Source organism: Struthio camelus, chromosome 1 (assembly GCF_040807025.1).
Source record: "Struthio camelus isolate bStrCam1 chromosome 1, bStrCam1.hap1, whole genome shotgun sequence".
Lineage (NCBI taxonomy): Eukaryota > Metazoa > Chordata > Aves > Struthioniformes > Struthionidae > Struthio > Struthio camelus.
Window position 1 is genome coordinate 40,402,876 of NC_090942.1, and position 12,296 is coordinate 40,415,171.

General features: G+C 45.1%; 1 protein-coding gene across 2 annotated transcripts in view; it reads left to right on the plus strand.

Moving 5' to 3' along the window:
* Window positions 1-5,047: 5,047 nt before the first annotated feature.
* Window positions 5,048-12,296, plus strand: part of RAP1B (RAP1B, member of RAS oncogene family) — a 35,662-nt gene continuing 28,413 nt past the window's right edge. Inside the window, exon 1 of one of the 2 annotated variants that reach the window (XM_068935191.1) lies at window positions 5,048-5,269. The gene's annotated coding sequence lies outside the window, so the exon portion shown is untranslated. Of the gene's footprint in view, window positions 5,270-7,823; window positions 7,911-12,296 lie in introns of those variants that run through there. The other variant, XM_068935201.1, reaches the window with a different exon arrangement.

Genomic DNA, 12,296 nt, shown 5'->3' on the forward strand with positions numbered 1-12,296 from the left:
TTCTCAGCAAGAATGCAGGATTATAAAGGGGGGAACTGAGCATTAGTTTAGGACTCTATACGGTCGTTTTATCTAAATTGTGATTTTATCAGCCATCATCACTTAATTGAACATTGCACCCCGTCCTTTTATGGAAGACTTTGAAGAACGATCCAAACACCACAGGAAGCGGGGCTGGTGATTCAGAAGGTAGTAACCTTTTTGCATCATGCGCTGCTGAAAAGTGCTCTGCTGGGAAAAGAGGGAAACAAAACTTCTGAAGCCTTGAAACTGTTAAAACATGTCAGACTTCTTTTCTTTCAAGAGGAGAACTGTTAGCCCATATCCTGGGCATATTCTGCTTCAGGTAACTACATTTCCCCCTCTAGTTCCAATGGGATACATTATTCTTCATTTCCTCTTTTAAAATATTGCTGTTGCTGTGACAATCTTGTTCCTTATCTGATCAGCTGGCTGTCCAATAAAATTTGAAAGATCTTTCTGACAGAGGATAAAATAAAGCAGGCTTTTCCTTTTACCTAATTAATCCTTATTTTTAAGAGTTCAAATTCCAGAGCTCAGGCCTTCTTCTTCAATCTCTCTGCAATTCAGAGTATTGTGCTTTCACAACAGCCATATTGTGAAACAGCTATTCCCTGCTTTATCCAGAATAACTGCAGTGATATAAAAAGTAGTTCCTCAAAGACAGGGGGAAATAGATTAAAACATGCAAATCGATTTACTGTTTAGACATTTACTATTTAGATTGCAGTAGTGTCCATGGCATGTTCTTCCCCAGCTCAGAAAAACAGGCGGATTTTGGTTCTGAAGGCAGATATCTCTAAAAGATAAATAAAAAAATAAAGGCAGGGCTATATTATATGATCGAACAGTACGATTTGGGCAGACAGAGGGGAAGAGAGTTAGCCCAGCAGAAGACACTGGCGGATGAGTAAGAAGAGCATCCCTAAGAGACAGGAAAAAGCATCAATTCAGTATAGTTTGGAGGAGGAAGTGGAGCAGAGAAACGACTGAGAGTTTTGTCAACAATGAAGAAAACATGTAGAAAGTGAAAAAGATTCAGGAAAGATCTGGAGTTAAGTTTCAGTCAAGTTTGTGATTAAATCCCCGTTTAAACAACTTACATTAGTGGCAATACATGAAGAAGATGCAATGAAGAGAGGTTAAGATGCAGAACTGCATAATGAGAAGTTAGGTCAGAAGTGAAGATGGTAAAGTGGCAGAAATGATAATCATCCGAGTAAAGAACGCACGCTGAAGTTGTTTGAACAGATGAGAAGATAGAGAGAAACTGCATACAGTTTATAGGGGAAGACACAGCCTTGAAATATCTGGAGGAGTTATACAGGCAGGCAGAAAGGGATTCCCACACTTCATGACTAAACCTTTTGTGTATGGAGAAACACCAGATGAAAATTACATTGAATGATAAAGAATGATAAAGATACATATCTATGTCTCAAAGATCACAGCCATTTTCTTGAGTGTTGGAGGTGCTGTCTCCTTATTGCTCTTGGAGTCCAAAGCACATTCATTCGCACCCGGTAAGCGCTCTAGGAAAAACTGGAATGGAGTCTTCAAGCTAAGAGTTCAACCCCTTCAGTGCACTCACCAGAAGAGAGAACTTTGTTTCCTCTCTGAAAGCAAAGCATCCTCCTAGATTAACCAAATGACATTTCTTTTCCCTTTAGGACAAATTTCTAGAAAAGTTCACAGCTAATTGGCATGCAGCCAGCACAACATTCTCTGGCACCACGTGCCCATTAAACTTCAGAGTTGCTGGCACAAAAAAGCTCTGCGTTCTGTCCCAGGGACGGCTGTATTTCAGCAGCAATGAAACTGAAATACACATACAGAGCGACGTTCTTCCCTCCAACACCCGTGCAGCCCCAGTGAAAACAAAGCTGGCAAAGTTAGAAAATTACATGGATGTAACCAAAGGCCATCCTGTCAATCTTTTATTAAGGCCTTATTTAAAAACTATTCCCTCATTTCCCCCAAGTAATCTACCAAGTCCATTTCACCCCCATAATAAACCCACTGATTTATTTATCAGGATTAATCATGTTTGTTCTTTTCAGACTGAAATCCACCAGTCTTTTCATTCCTGTTGTCTTTGATTCTCCTCCAGGTATCTCTTTTCTACCAGAGAGGATTTTCGATGTTCCCTTGCAGCTGTTCCTCACAACAGCCATGTTATCAGACAGTTTGCTGTGCTGGTGATGAGCAAGTTGAGTGGCCCATTAGCTCTGGCTAAGTCTGTGAATAAGAGCTTTTCAAAGGACCGACAGGCAACTGCTAAAATTGGAAGACAGAAGCTCGAGCCCAGAGGACAAGTGCTACGCTGGGTTAGAAAGGTCTATCTGTCAGCAAGGTTTACTGGCATAAGGAGGTCTCTTTTGGCTTTTGTTTGGTGGGTAGGAGGCCACAGGGTTTTAAACTGCTTAATTTAAAAACTCTGCAATGAGGCTGAAGACAAGCAGGCAGCCCAGCTAGGAAGGCACGCTGATGTGGCTGCCTTATTCCTGTTCAGTATAATCGCACTTTTGCTCTGTCTCCCCCATTTCTCCTGTATTCCTGGTTCTTTTGGGAGCTGCTGTGCCATGGGGATCCCTCCGCACCGGCACAGTTGCTTGAGTAACCACCCGTGGCTCAGGCACGTCTGAAGCGTTTAACAAGCTGAGCGGAACAAGTAGTACGGGGTACCAGGTGAGTATGCTTTAAAAGCACAGCCAGTTTCTGTTTGCCGGTCACACTGATATGAGTAAAGCTGGTTTAAGAATTGTGCTGAGGATTAACTGGGTGATTCATAGGAAAATCCAAACTTAAGGGCCCGATTTACATTCAAAGCATGCGGTTGAGGGAGCGGTTGGGAAAAGGGAACACTCAATCTCTTGCTGCAAAATGGATCCTAATTGCCTATTTCTTCTAGCCATAGCAATCAATTTTCAAGAATGTCTATATTAAGTAAACCATATGTGTATATATGTGTATACATACTTCTAAAATACTGAGTTTCAGATTCCCCCGTGTGAAAACTCAGACATCAAGACCTGCTCACAGGAGATTCATTCAAGCTCCCAAAGGCTCCTTCCCATTTTCTTGTTGTATACCAGAGTAGCATTTGCCCCACTGTCTATGAAACACTGTGTAATTAAAAAGGTACACGGTAAAATATTATGGTAATGACACACGTATCAGTTCTCAGAACACTGCTTGTTATTTGTGATTAACCTACTTCACTAAAGAAAGCTGTGAGGGCAGACGGTATGTCTTTCTGTTTGTTCTTTTAATCTGTATAATGAGTTTTTCTGGGAGCTGATAATATCCACTGGCAGAAAAGACTAAAGACACAGATTTTTTTTTCCTATTTTGTCAGTAAATATACTATAAAGTTAATAGTACAGTAGTGCAAGAGCTGCTCTTAAAATTTTTAAAGATATACTATTTCATCTACTTTGACATCTGTCAGGTTATTTTGGCCTCACAAAGGATACTGAAAAAGGACTGGTTTCTATGTACTTGATTTCTCACAACCTGAGCTCTCCTGCATTATCCATCATTTACAGGGATTGCTTATCAAAGTACTGCCCAAAGTGTTGGGTTTAAGCTGTAAAACACCAACAGTGTTTTACATTCGTCTGGACTTTGGAAGCGATTTCATGGCATTCAGGATTTGGGAGTAACACTGTAGAGAAGGTATTTTTAAAATGTGTCACTCTCTTGATGCTGTGAGTTTGCATCAAGCATCTCCTGCCCAGGACAGTTCATTCCACTGGTCATCTTTTGACTACCTTTGCTCTGAGCTCTGGTAACTCGCACGCATCCACTGTGTGAGCTCTATGGACTCCAAACGTTTGTAGACAAGAGCTCTCCATCACCGAACTTCGGAAAATGTAATCTTTTCTTTTTTTCCTTTTCTATCTCTGTGCTACAGACAGAAAGCCTGCCTGCGCTTTCTCCACACCATCTTTGCCAAAAGCCTCACTGCAACTCCCTGTTGGTTTCCTGCGGGCTTCTTCTGGGCAAAAGTTTTATCTGAACATACCACGTTAACTATTTGCTTACTAAGTGTTTCCTAGAACATGTATTTCATTTATTTTTAACACTTAGCTGTTAAACCCACCCATCTGGAAAGTATTAGTGATGCTCAGAAAAAAAGCAACTTGCCCTATTTAATACTAAAATAAGAGAGAGAGAGGAGGGCTGAGAAATATCATTATTTGCAGGTAATGGATATCCTGCTTTGCATCAGCAGGGCTAATGATAGCCTGTTCACAACCAGAGGCAGAATAATGCATGCAAAAAATAGTAGTATTTTGCATGCATGGAACACCCTTCGGCTGTGGATCTCAAAAACCTTACAGAAACGTAAGAAACACTGCCCCTAGCATTCATGTTTCCTGCTCTTGGTGTGCCAAACTAATTTAAAGCAACCATTATCTGCCGAGACTGGAATTTCAGCCCACCTTTTGAGGGGTAACTAAGCCATAGCTCGTGTTCGGGCCTTGCAGCGAGACCTTTGGGCGAGGGACCGAGCTGCCGGGGAGGACGAGGCCTCCCCCAGGTAGGGGGTCGTGCCCCCCCGCTGCGAGGCCGCCCCTGAGCCTTCAGCTCCCGCTTTAACGCGCTCCTGCAGCCCGTGGCTGCGGAAAGGGCCCATTTTTGTGTCACCCCTGACACAAGGGGAAAGAGGGAATTTAAAAAAAAAAAAAAAATCTCCGAGGCAAGAAGCGGCAGGAGGGGGATGGGGGCGGCGAGGCGGCTCCGTCCGGCCCCGGCCTGGCACACGCGGCGCCTCCTCGCCGCCACGACAGGCAGCCGGGCCGGGGGGGGGGGGGGGGGCGGGAGGTGACCCGGCCGGGCCCAGCGCGGCTTCCCGGCAGGCTGGCGTCGCCCGCCCTGCCCCTCGCCCCGGCGGCAGCCGCTCCCCGCCGCGGCGGGGCGGGGCGGGGCGGGGCGGGGAGCGCTGCGCTGACGGGTGTCTCAGCGCCCCAAGATGGGGCCCGGCGAGGCGCGGGCAGGGGGGAGGGGCGGCGGGGGAGGCGCCGCGCGCCTGCGCACGAGGCGCCGGGTCACCCCTCTCCTTCCCTCCGCGCCGCCGCCGCCGCCCCCGCCCCCGGAGCGCCAGAGCGAGGCTGGGCGTGCGGCGTTACGGCGACGGCCCCGAGCCTCGCCCCGGCACAGGCAGCGAGCGAGGCGGCGGCGGGCGGAGCGCGAGCGGGCTCGGCCGGCGAGGCGAGGCGGCGGCGGGTAGCGGCGCTGTCCGGTAGGTCGCGGCGGGGGAGCGCGGGCCGGGGCCGCGGCTGAGGCGGCGGCAGCGGGTAGCGGCGTGTCTGGTACAGGTGGCGCGGCGGGGCGGGGACGGGCCGGCGGGGCGAGGGGGGCGGCGGCGGCGGGCGGGGGGAGCGCCGCGGGCCGTGAGGGCAGGGGCAAGAGGCTGAAACATGGCGGAGGAGGAACTGAGAGCCGCCGCCGCCTCGTCCGGCCTGCGGCGCGGGGACACCGAGGGGGCGGGGGCCGCCCGGGAGCGGGGCGCCGAGGGGGCGCGGGGCCCCCGCCCGTCCCCGCCGCCGCCGCTGCCGCCGGGGAAGGAAGAGGCGAGCGGCCGGCCCTGCCCGCCGCTGCCACCGCCGCCCCCTCGGGCCGGCCCGCCGAGCAGAAGTTGGAGCGGAAGCGGAAAGTTGTAACCCTGCGGCTCGGGGCCGCGACGTGGGGCCCGGCCGGGCGCCGCGGGGGGGGACGGGGAGGGGCAGGCGGCGACGCCCGGCTCGGCCTCGGCGGCGGTGGGCGGCGGTGCCCGGGTGCCGCCGCCGTTGTCAGCGGGAAGTCCGAGCCGGAGCCCCACCTCGTCCGGCCGCCGCTCGCCGCTTCCGCCCGGTGCGAGGGGCCGGGCTGGGCCGGCCGGGGCTGCCCCGCCGGCGCCTGGGCGCTGCGGCGGGAGCGCCGACGCCCCCGGCCCGGCCCGGCCGCGCCGCCCTCAGCTGGGGGTCGGCGGCCTGCGCCGGCTTGAGCTGTTAGGGGCTGGGAGGGGAGCGCTCGTCCCGAAAGCGGGGTGAGCAGGCAGCGCTGCGGCCGGCCGGTTCCCTTCCTTGTAACAAAAAAAAAAAAGGAAGAAGGATGACGGGGATTAATGGATGTGAAGGCCGGAAGGGACAGTTATGTTCATCTCGCCTGAACTCCGGTGTAGAAGCAAATGGAAGAACTTGACTGACGCTTCCTGCGTCAAACCCGTATAACCTCAAGTTATCGCCTTCCCTTCTAGATATGTTTCTGCAGAAGCAAAGGAAAGTTTGTGGAAGGATAAAATGAGGTTCTGAGTATCTAGCGTAGCCTCAGATTACAAAAAGAGCCTAATACACTGAGAGGTTTCTGCAAAAATATCAATATGCTTTTACTCCTTTTTCCATCGGAAAGGGATGAGTTGTGCCGCTGAGGAAAAGCGGCCCTTTTCTGTTCTGCTGTGGGGTACACTAGTGAGGCAGCATGGTTTCAAGAGAACCCAGCTTGAGAATTGGAAAGGTCGTGTGTGTGTGTGTGTTCTTGCATTCAGGTGTTTAATTAGTGTAATTTATTTCTAGCACATAACAGCTACATCTTATCCCAATATGAAATACCTAGATGGTGTACAACAAAGACTTTTCAATGTTCATCATAGTAAAATATATATTGAAATTAGTTAGGAAAGAGAAGACATCAAGTACTCTCCTTTTTATAAAATTGTAATTAAAACTGCAAAGAAACAATCATGCTGTTCTATGAATTAATCATTCAAAAATAAATGTATTTCTCTTTGGAAGGAGACTCTTTTCTCCTCTACAGAAAACTTTAAAAATGAATCAGATGATCTGCTTTTGGATTACTTGCCCCTGTGTTAAAATCACAAGCTTTTGAAAAAACTTTATTTTTAGTACAGTCAAAATGTTTTCGTTGTCTTTGTTCATTATGTCCTTTTTTGCTCTCGCGTTTGCCAAAGTGTACCCTGTAGACTTCGTTCTAGCTAAAAATGAGCTGAGTGAACAGTAAAGGGTACCTTGCCTGGTTTTTTTGCTACATCAAAGGCTTTGCAAATAAACTTCTAACTAATTACATGCAGTATTTTATTCCTTGGTACCTGAATACTTGCAGGGATATTTCTCGTACTGGTATGCACTACTTCAAGTTCACCATGTAACTGTAGGGTAAGGCTTTGTGATTATCTGTAGTTAAATAATTGAGTTTGGAGTTACTGCGTATAGTGTGACTATCATGTATCTTTTTGCAGCAAAGCTGATCACACTTAGAGCACCTGTCTGCTTTGGGGGGTGGAATACTCTGCAAAACAGAATTGAAAGACTGCAAATATAAACACAAAACTTGTATCTGAAAAAAGCAGTAGTCCCTTGCTGTGTCTGTAGCTGAACGTCTTGTTTCCGTTACTGCATGCATGTTCCATATATGTGCCAGATAAGTTTTCCAAGTGGAATTAAAATTGTGCTGAATGTCTTGTTCTGAAACTCTGCTGTAGGACAAGTCATGAAAAATAAGACTGAGGAGAGCCGTAACAATTTTCTTTGTGCTGTGCCAGTTTTGCAGAGTGAAACTGGCCGTCTTTTTAATTGAGAGCCTTTCTGGAACAGGAGAAAACAGATGCGAATCTAGGTGAGAGCCTACAAAAGGGGAGAAAAAAATTACTGCGTAGCTGAGGAAGGAAGTGTGCTGAAGTCTACTTAGTACTTAGCTTATGATCTAACACATGACTGTGAACTAAAATAAACAGTTGTCCACCTATCATCTGGGATGTGAGACGAGTTAGAGTCACAGAGGTACTTCCGTGTTGCGGTACTTACCGCTGTCATGCCAGTACTGTGATCCACAGAGCAAGCTCTGCTTGCTATTCTGTGTTTGATACAGAGAAGGTGATCTTTAAGGTAAAGAATCTTATAAATGAAAACGAATGTTCTGCTATCGTTGGATATCATAACAGGGTAGGTGTGTCCTTTATGAATTTGGCCAGTAATGCTTAGATGTTTTTCAGCTACCTAACTTTTGAGAGTGCTTTGTAATACTTCAAGGTAAGCTCTGCAATTTCACTTCAGTTGTTGTGACTTTCAATCAAAATTACTCTTGGTAAACCCATCACTAAGTATACCCTGTGCAACGCAAGTTTATATTTAGCCTGTGGTTGCAAGCACTGCCACTCTTTTTGCCTCAGAACACATACAAAAGCAGATTGAAGTACGCTGTGTAATATTAGCGTGTTGAATCCCTGCTGAGTTGGGGCAGGCTTCTGCCCTGTGCTGTTGCATTTAGGTCACAGAAAGGGATATTTTAGACAGCCTCTCTGTTTGGAGAGACTTAAGTAATTTCTAAAGTAACTGTACCTTCTTTGAAGGTAAACTTGTTTTCCTGCTCAGACGTGGCTGAGACAGTCTGTTTTTTATCTTTCTTAATTAAAGTAGGAGAAAAAAGGGGCATTTATTGTTTCCTGAATGCCGTTAGTAGGAGACTTATTTCCAAGCTGAATATGTTTTCAAAATTGTTCAGTAATTGATTGCCATAGAGCTCTAGTATATTGCTTAAAGTATCGGATTTTTGCTTGGGACTTATTGAACGTGGAAAAACATGGGAAAACTGGCTGAGATAGGCATAGTAAAAACAATATGCTGATTGAGCTATGCTGGTTTTATGGTAGTAGGTAAACACTGTTTGGAGAAAGTCAGACCTTGTCTAGTGGCTACCAATTGTTTCTTCATAGAGCTACTGAGCGAGGCTACCTTCAAAAGTGACAGCAGGTACTAGCTTGAAGCTCTCATCTAGATCTATGCTATAGAATGCCCAAAATAACATTTGACAGCCAGAAGTGAAAATGCTTTTTTTATATTGTGTGCCTGTATATGCTTGTTGTGGTGAACGCCTAACTCATGATGTGTTCTCTTCAACTAGAAGGAAAGGGAGGAAGGATATAAATACCACGTTGGAAATCTACCTTTTAAAAAACTTTTGAAATATAAGATGACTGATCTAGTTATTCAGGATTCTCTCTTCTCAAGGAAAGTGTTTTTAGAGTAACTTTTATTATTGGAGCACTAGAATGAAAGTTGTTATGAGACCCTGCAGAAATGTGTGTAGCAAAGTTAAAGGAACTTCACAGGTTGAACTAGGAAGAAAGAGGAAGCATTCAGCAATATTTTGTACGTTGTCCTATTCAACTTTCTAGTTATTAGTCTAAGGAGCTCATGTTATTTGAAGTCCCTGCTATGCAACTATGAAAAAAGACTGCCGGTTACAACCCATGGTGAGTTCTTTCTTGACCAAGGGAGAAAGGCCAGACCATAGGTCTAGACCGAGTGGGATAGCCTAGCTGTTCTAATGGACTAGTGTTTGCATTCTGTGGCAGAGAAAAATCATCTCATGTTTCTCCCAAGTCTGAGATTCCCTTCAGGGAATTGCCAGTTTCTTAGATCACTTCATACCATTTCTGCAGGTTTTACAGCAGAAGAAGGTGATCTAAATCCTAATTATTTGACCAGACCTTCTGCAAGAATGGTGTTGTATGCCAGTGTTACTTACTAATAGAATAATTTTGAATATAACCCTAATCTTATAAGAGCAAGAGGAGCTTTCTGAATCATGGAATGTCTGGACATTATTGAAGGAGAACTGGAATAGGAGAACAGCTTATCTTCATAACTGAACATAGACCTTAAAGAAAATATCTGTAATCATAATTCTCGTCTTGTTTCGTAGAAACTTTGACGAGAATGTGCTCTTGGTTTCACATTTCTTCAGCATTCTGAGGAGAATGTTAATCTTGCATGCTTTAGTTATAACAGTTTTTGTTAAGTCTTAATTTCAGTAGGTAATCTGGATTAAAGGAGAAGATGTGGTTTAACAAAATTCTCTTTAGTGTGGTTTACTTTAGTACTTTATATGAGATAAGTTGGTCAGAGTTTTTTCTCAAGCAAGTCTGTTATCAGTTGTCCAAATATATGTTGGCTAGTCCCCTCCTCAGTTAATCACAGAATCACAGAATCGTTTAGGTTGGAAGGGATCTCTGGAGATCATCTAGTCCAACCTCCCTGCTCAAGCAGGGTCACCTAGAGCGTATTTCCCAGGATCACATCCAGACGGATGGATATGATCTAGTTATCTAAAATAACTTCCTAACTTAGTGCCTGGTACTATTCCTTTCCATTGCTGTGTGTTAGTTCTCTTAGCTTTTGATGTCATCTTGTTATTCACTGGTAGGCCCAGTTTTTGCAACCTAAACAGTTGTGCCTTGATTTTTCAACTCTGCAGTGAAGGGAATTTTCTTAAAGCTTTCTTTGTGTATCAGGAAGAAGCAAAAAAGGTACCCCTGCATTTACTTGAAAGATGAGTCGCAGGTACCTGCCAGATACCTGTGTGGAGTTTGAGAGGGGAGGGACAGGAAAGAGAAAGGGGATCCGAACATTACTGCATGGCTCTCGTGTGCTTCAGCACTACTCTAAAAATCAAAGTATGTTCATTCAGTAGTTGCAGAGCCAGAGCACTTGGTTCTCCCCCCTCCCCCCCCCCCCCCCCCCCGCAAAGGTTTAGTGACGACTAAACGTGAACAATCACACTTTTCTTATTCAAGATTAAGCTAATATGCGGAACAGTACTTGGGCTTCCTCAGAACCTGGGACAATGCTGATTAGTTGCAAGTAAGGATTTGTACAACTTAATCAAACTTCTGTAAGGTCTGGTCTGATGCTGCTCCAAAAAGTGATTCATTGGTACACTAGTGGAAAGTTGCAAAACATTACCCTCCCCCTCCCACCTCAAATGCAGAGAAAGGTAAACTGAAATGTGAAATGGAAGCAATCTGTTTAGCTGAAGGCATTTAAGGATCTTATTCTCCACGATACAGTTTATGGGACTGAATTTAATTGTTTATAAGGTGACGCAGTTGAGACTGAGCTGTGCTTCCCTGAGCGGCCAGGCTTATGTGGTTAGTTATGCCTGACATATGCCCAGTGACAAAAATACTGTGCAAGACCCTCTTGCTTACATTAACATTATAAATGTGGAGTAGCTACAGTGGATTCTTAAACATTTTAAGACGCAGGCAGTAGCCCAGCTCTGATCTTAATCATTGTCAAACTAATTAAAAAATAATGTTTGGAAAACTTGATGACCTTAGACAAAATGACCCATAAAGTGTAGCCTGTTTGGCATCACATTATTGTTTATTGCACACAAAATTGTAGAAAGGATCTTTTTACGGTTGGAAAAGTGTGTGAATTACTACTACTTGCAAAATCTTGACTCTTATGCTTCTGGAGGTATATGATTAGTATATATACTTAGGAGATATCTTACTGGCTTTCTGTGGCCCTTCTGACTTGTTTAGCATGTAGAACTGATCATGAATAGGTATTCTGCGAGTATGATGCTTTCACTCAGATTCAGGCATTGGTCCTTCTGTTGTTTGCTACCTATTGTTTATATCAATACAAGCGTATGAAAAATGCTGTGTGTTTTTTTATGGATTTTATGATGAGCAGCACCAGAAACGAATTCTTCCTCAATGTGAGTTCACCCTTCAGAGCTCTTGTACGTATTACACCTCTCCATAGATGGTTTAACATCAACCGTATTGACTGAATATAAGTATACTGCTTGAGATGCCTTGGGCTTGTGTTTTTTAGTGTACTACGAAATGCTGTGTTCAAAACCTAGCTTCTGCTAATGTCAGTGATTTGACGATATGCCATGCTTCTAGAAATTGATGCTCAACTGTCACCTGAGCACTTGGTGGAACATCAGCAACTATGCGTGGTAGTCCCATGCCATCAAAGAGGAACACTGGAACAGTTAAGAATAGCTAACTGTCATCCTGGAGAATCAGTCTTCTGTTTTTCCTCAGAAATCTTTTTGATTTCTGCAGTGGGAGAGCTACTCTTTTAGTTTATAGAGGTCATCCTAGGCACTGAATAAGTTTGGAGGTCAATAAAGGAAGATCTGTAATCCTATAATAAATGTGTGCATTTATAACTTTTTTAACTGCATGCTTTATCTTGAAATGCTTTTACTTTGATGTAAATTTTCCACTTCCCCTTTGTATCTGAATACAGGAGAGAAACAAACATTTCTGAATAATGTCTATTTCTGCCCCTTATGTTCTTCCAGTTTATTGTTACCTTTTCACCTTTCTTTATACTTGAGCTAGTTCATTGCTCCCCCCACCCCATGATGCTCTTCCCTTTTCTGATCTCCTTAAACCTTTTACGTGAGGAAATGTCCTAAGCTAAATTGAGGTTCAGCCAGAGATCTTGCATAGAAATTTCCAG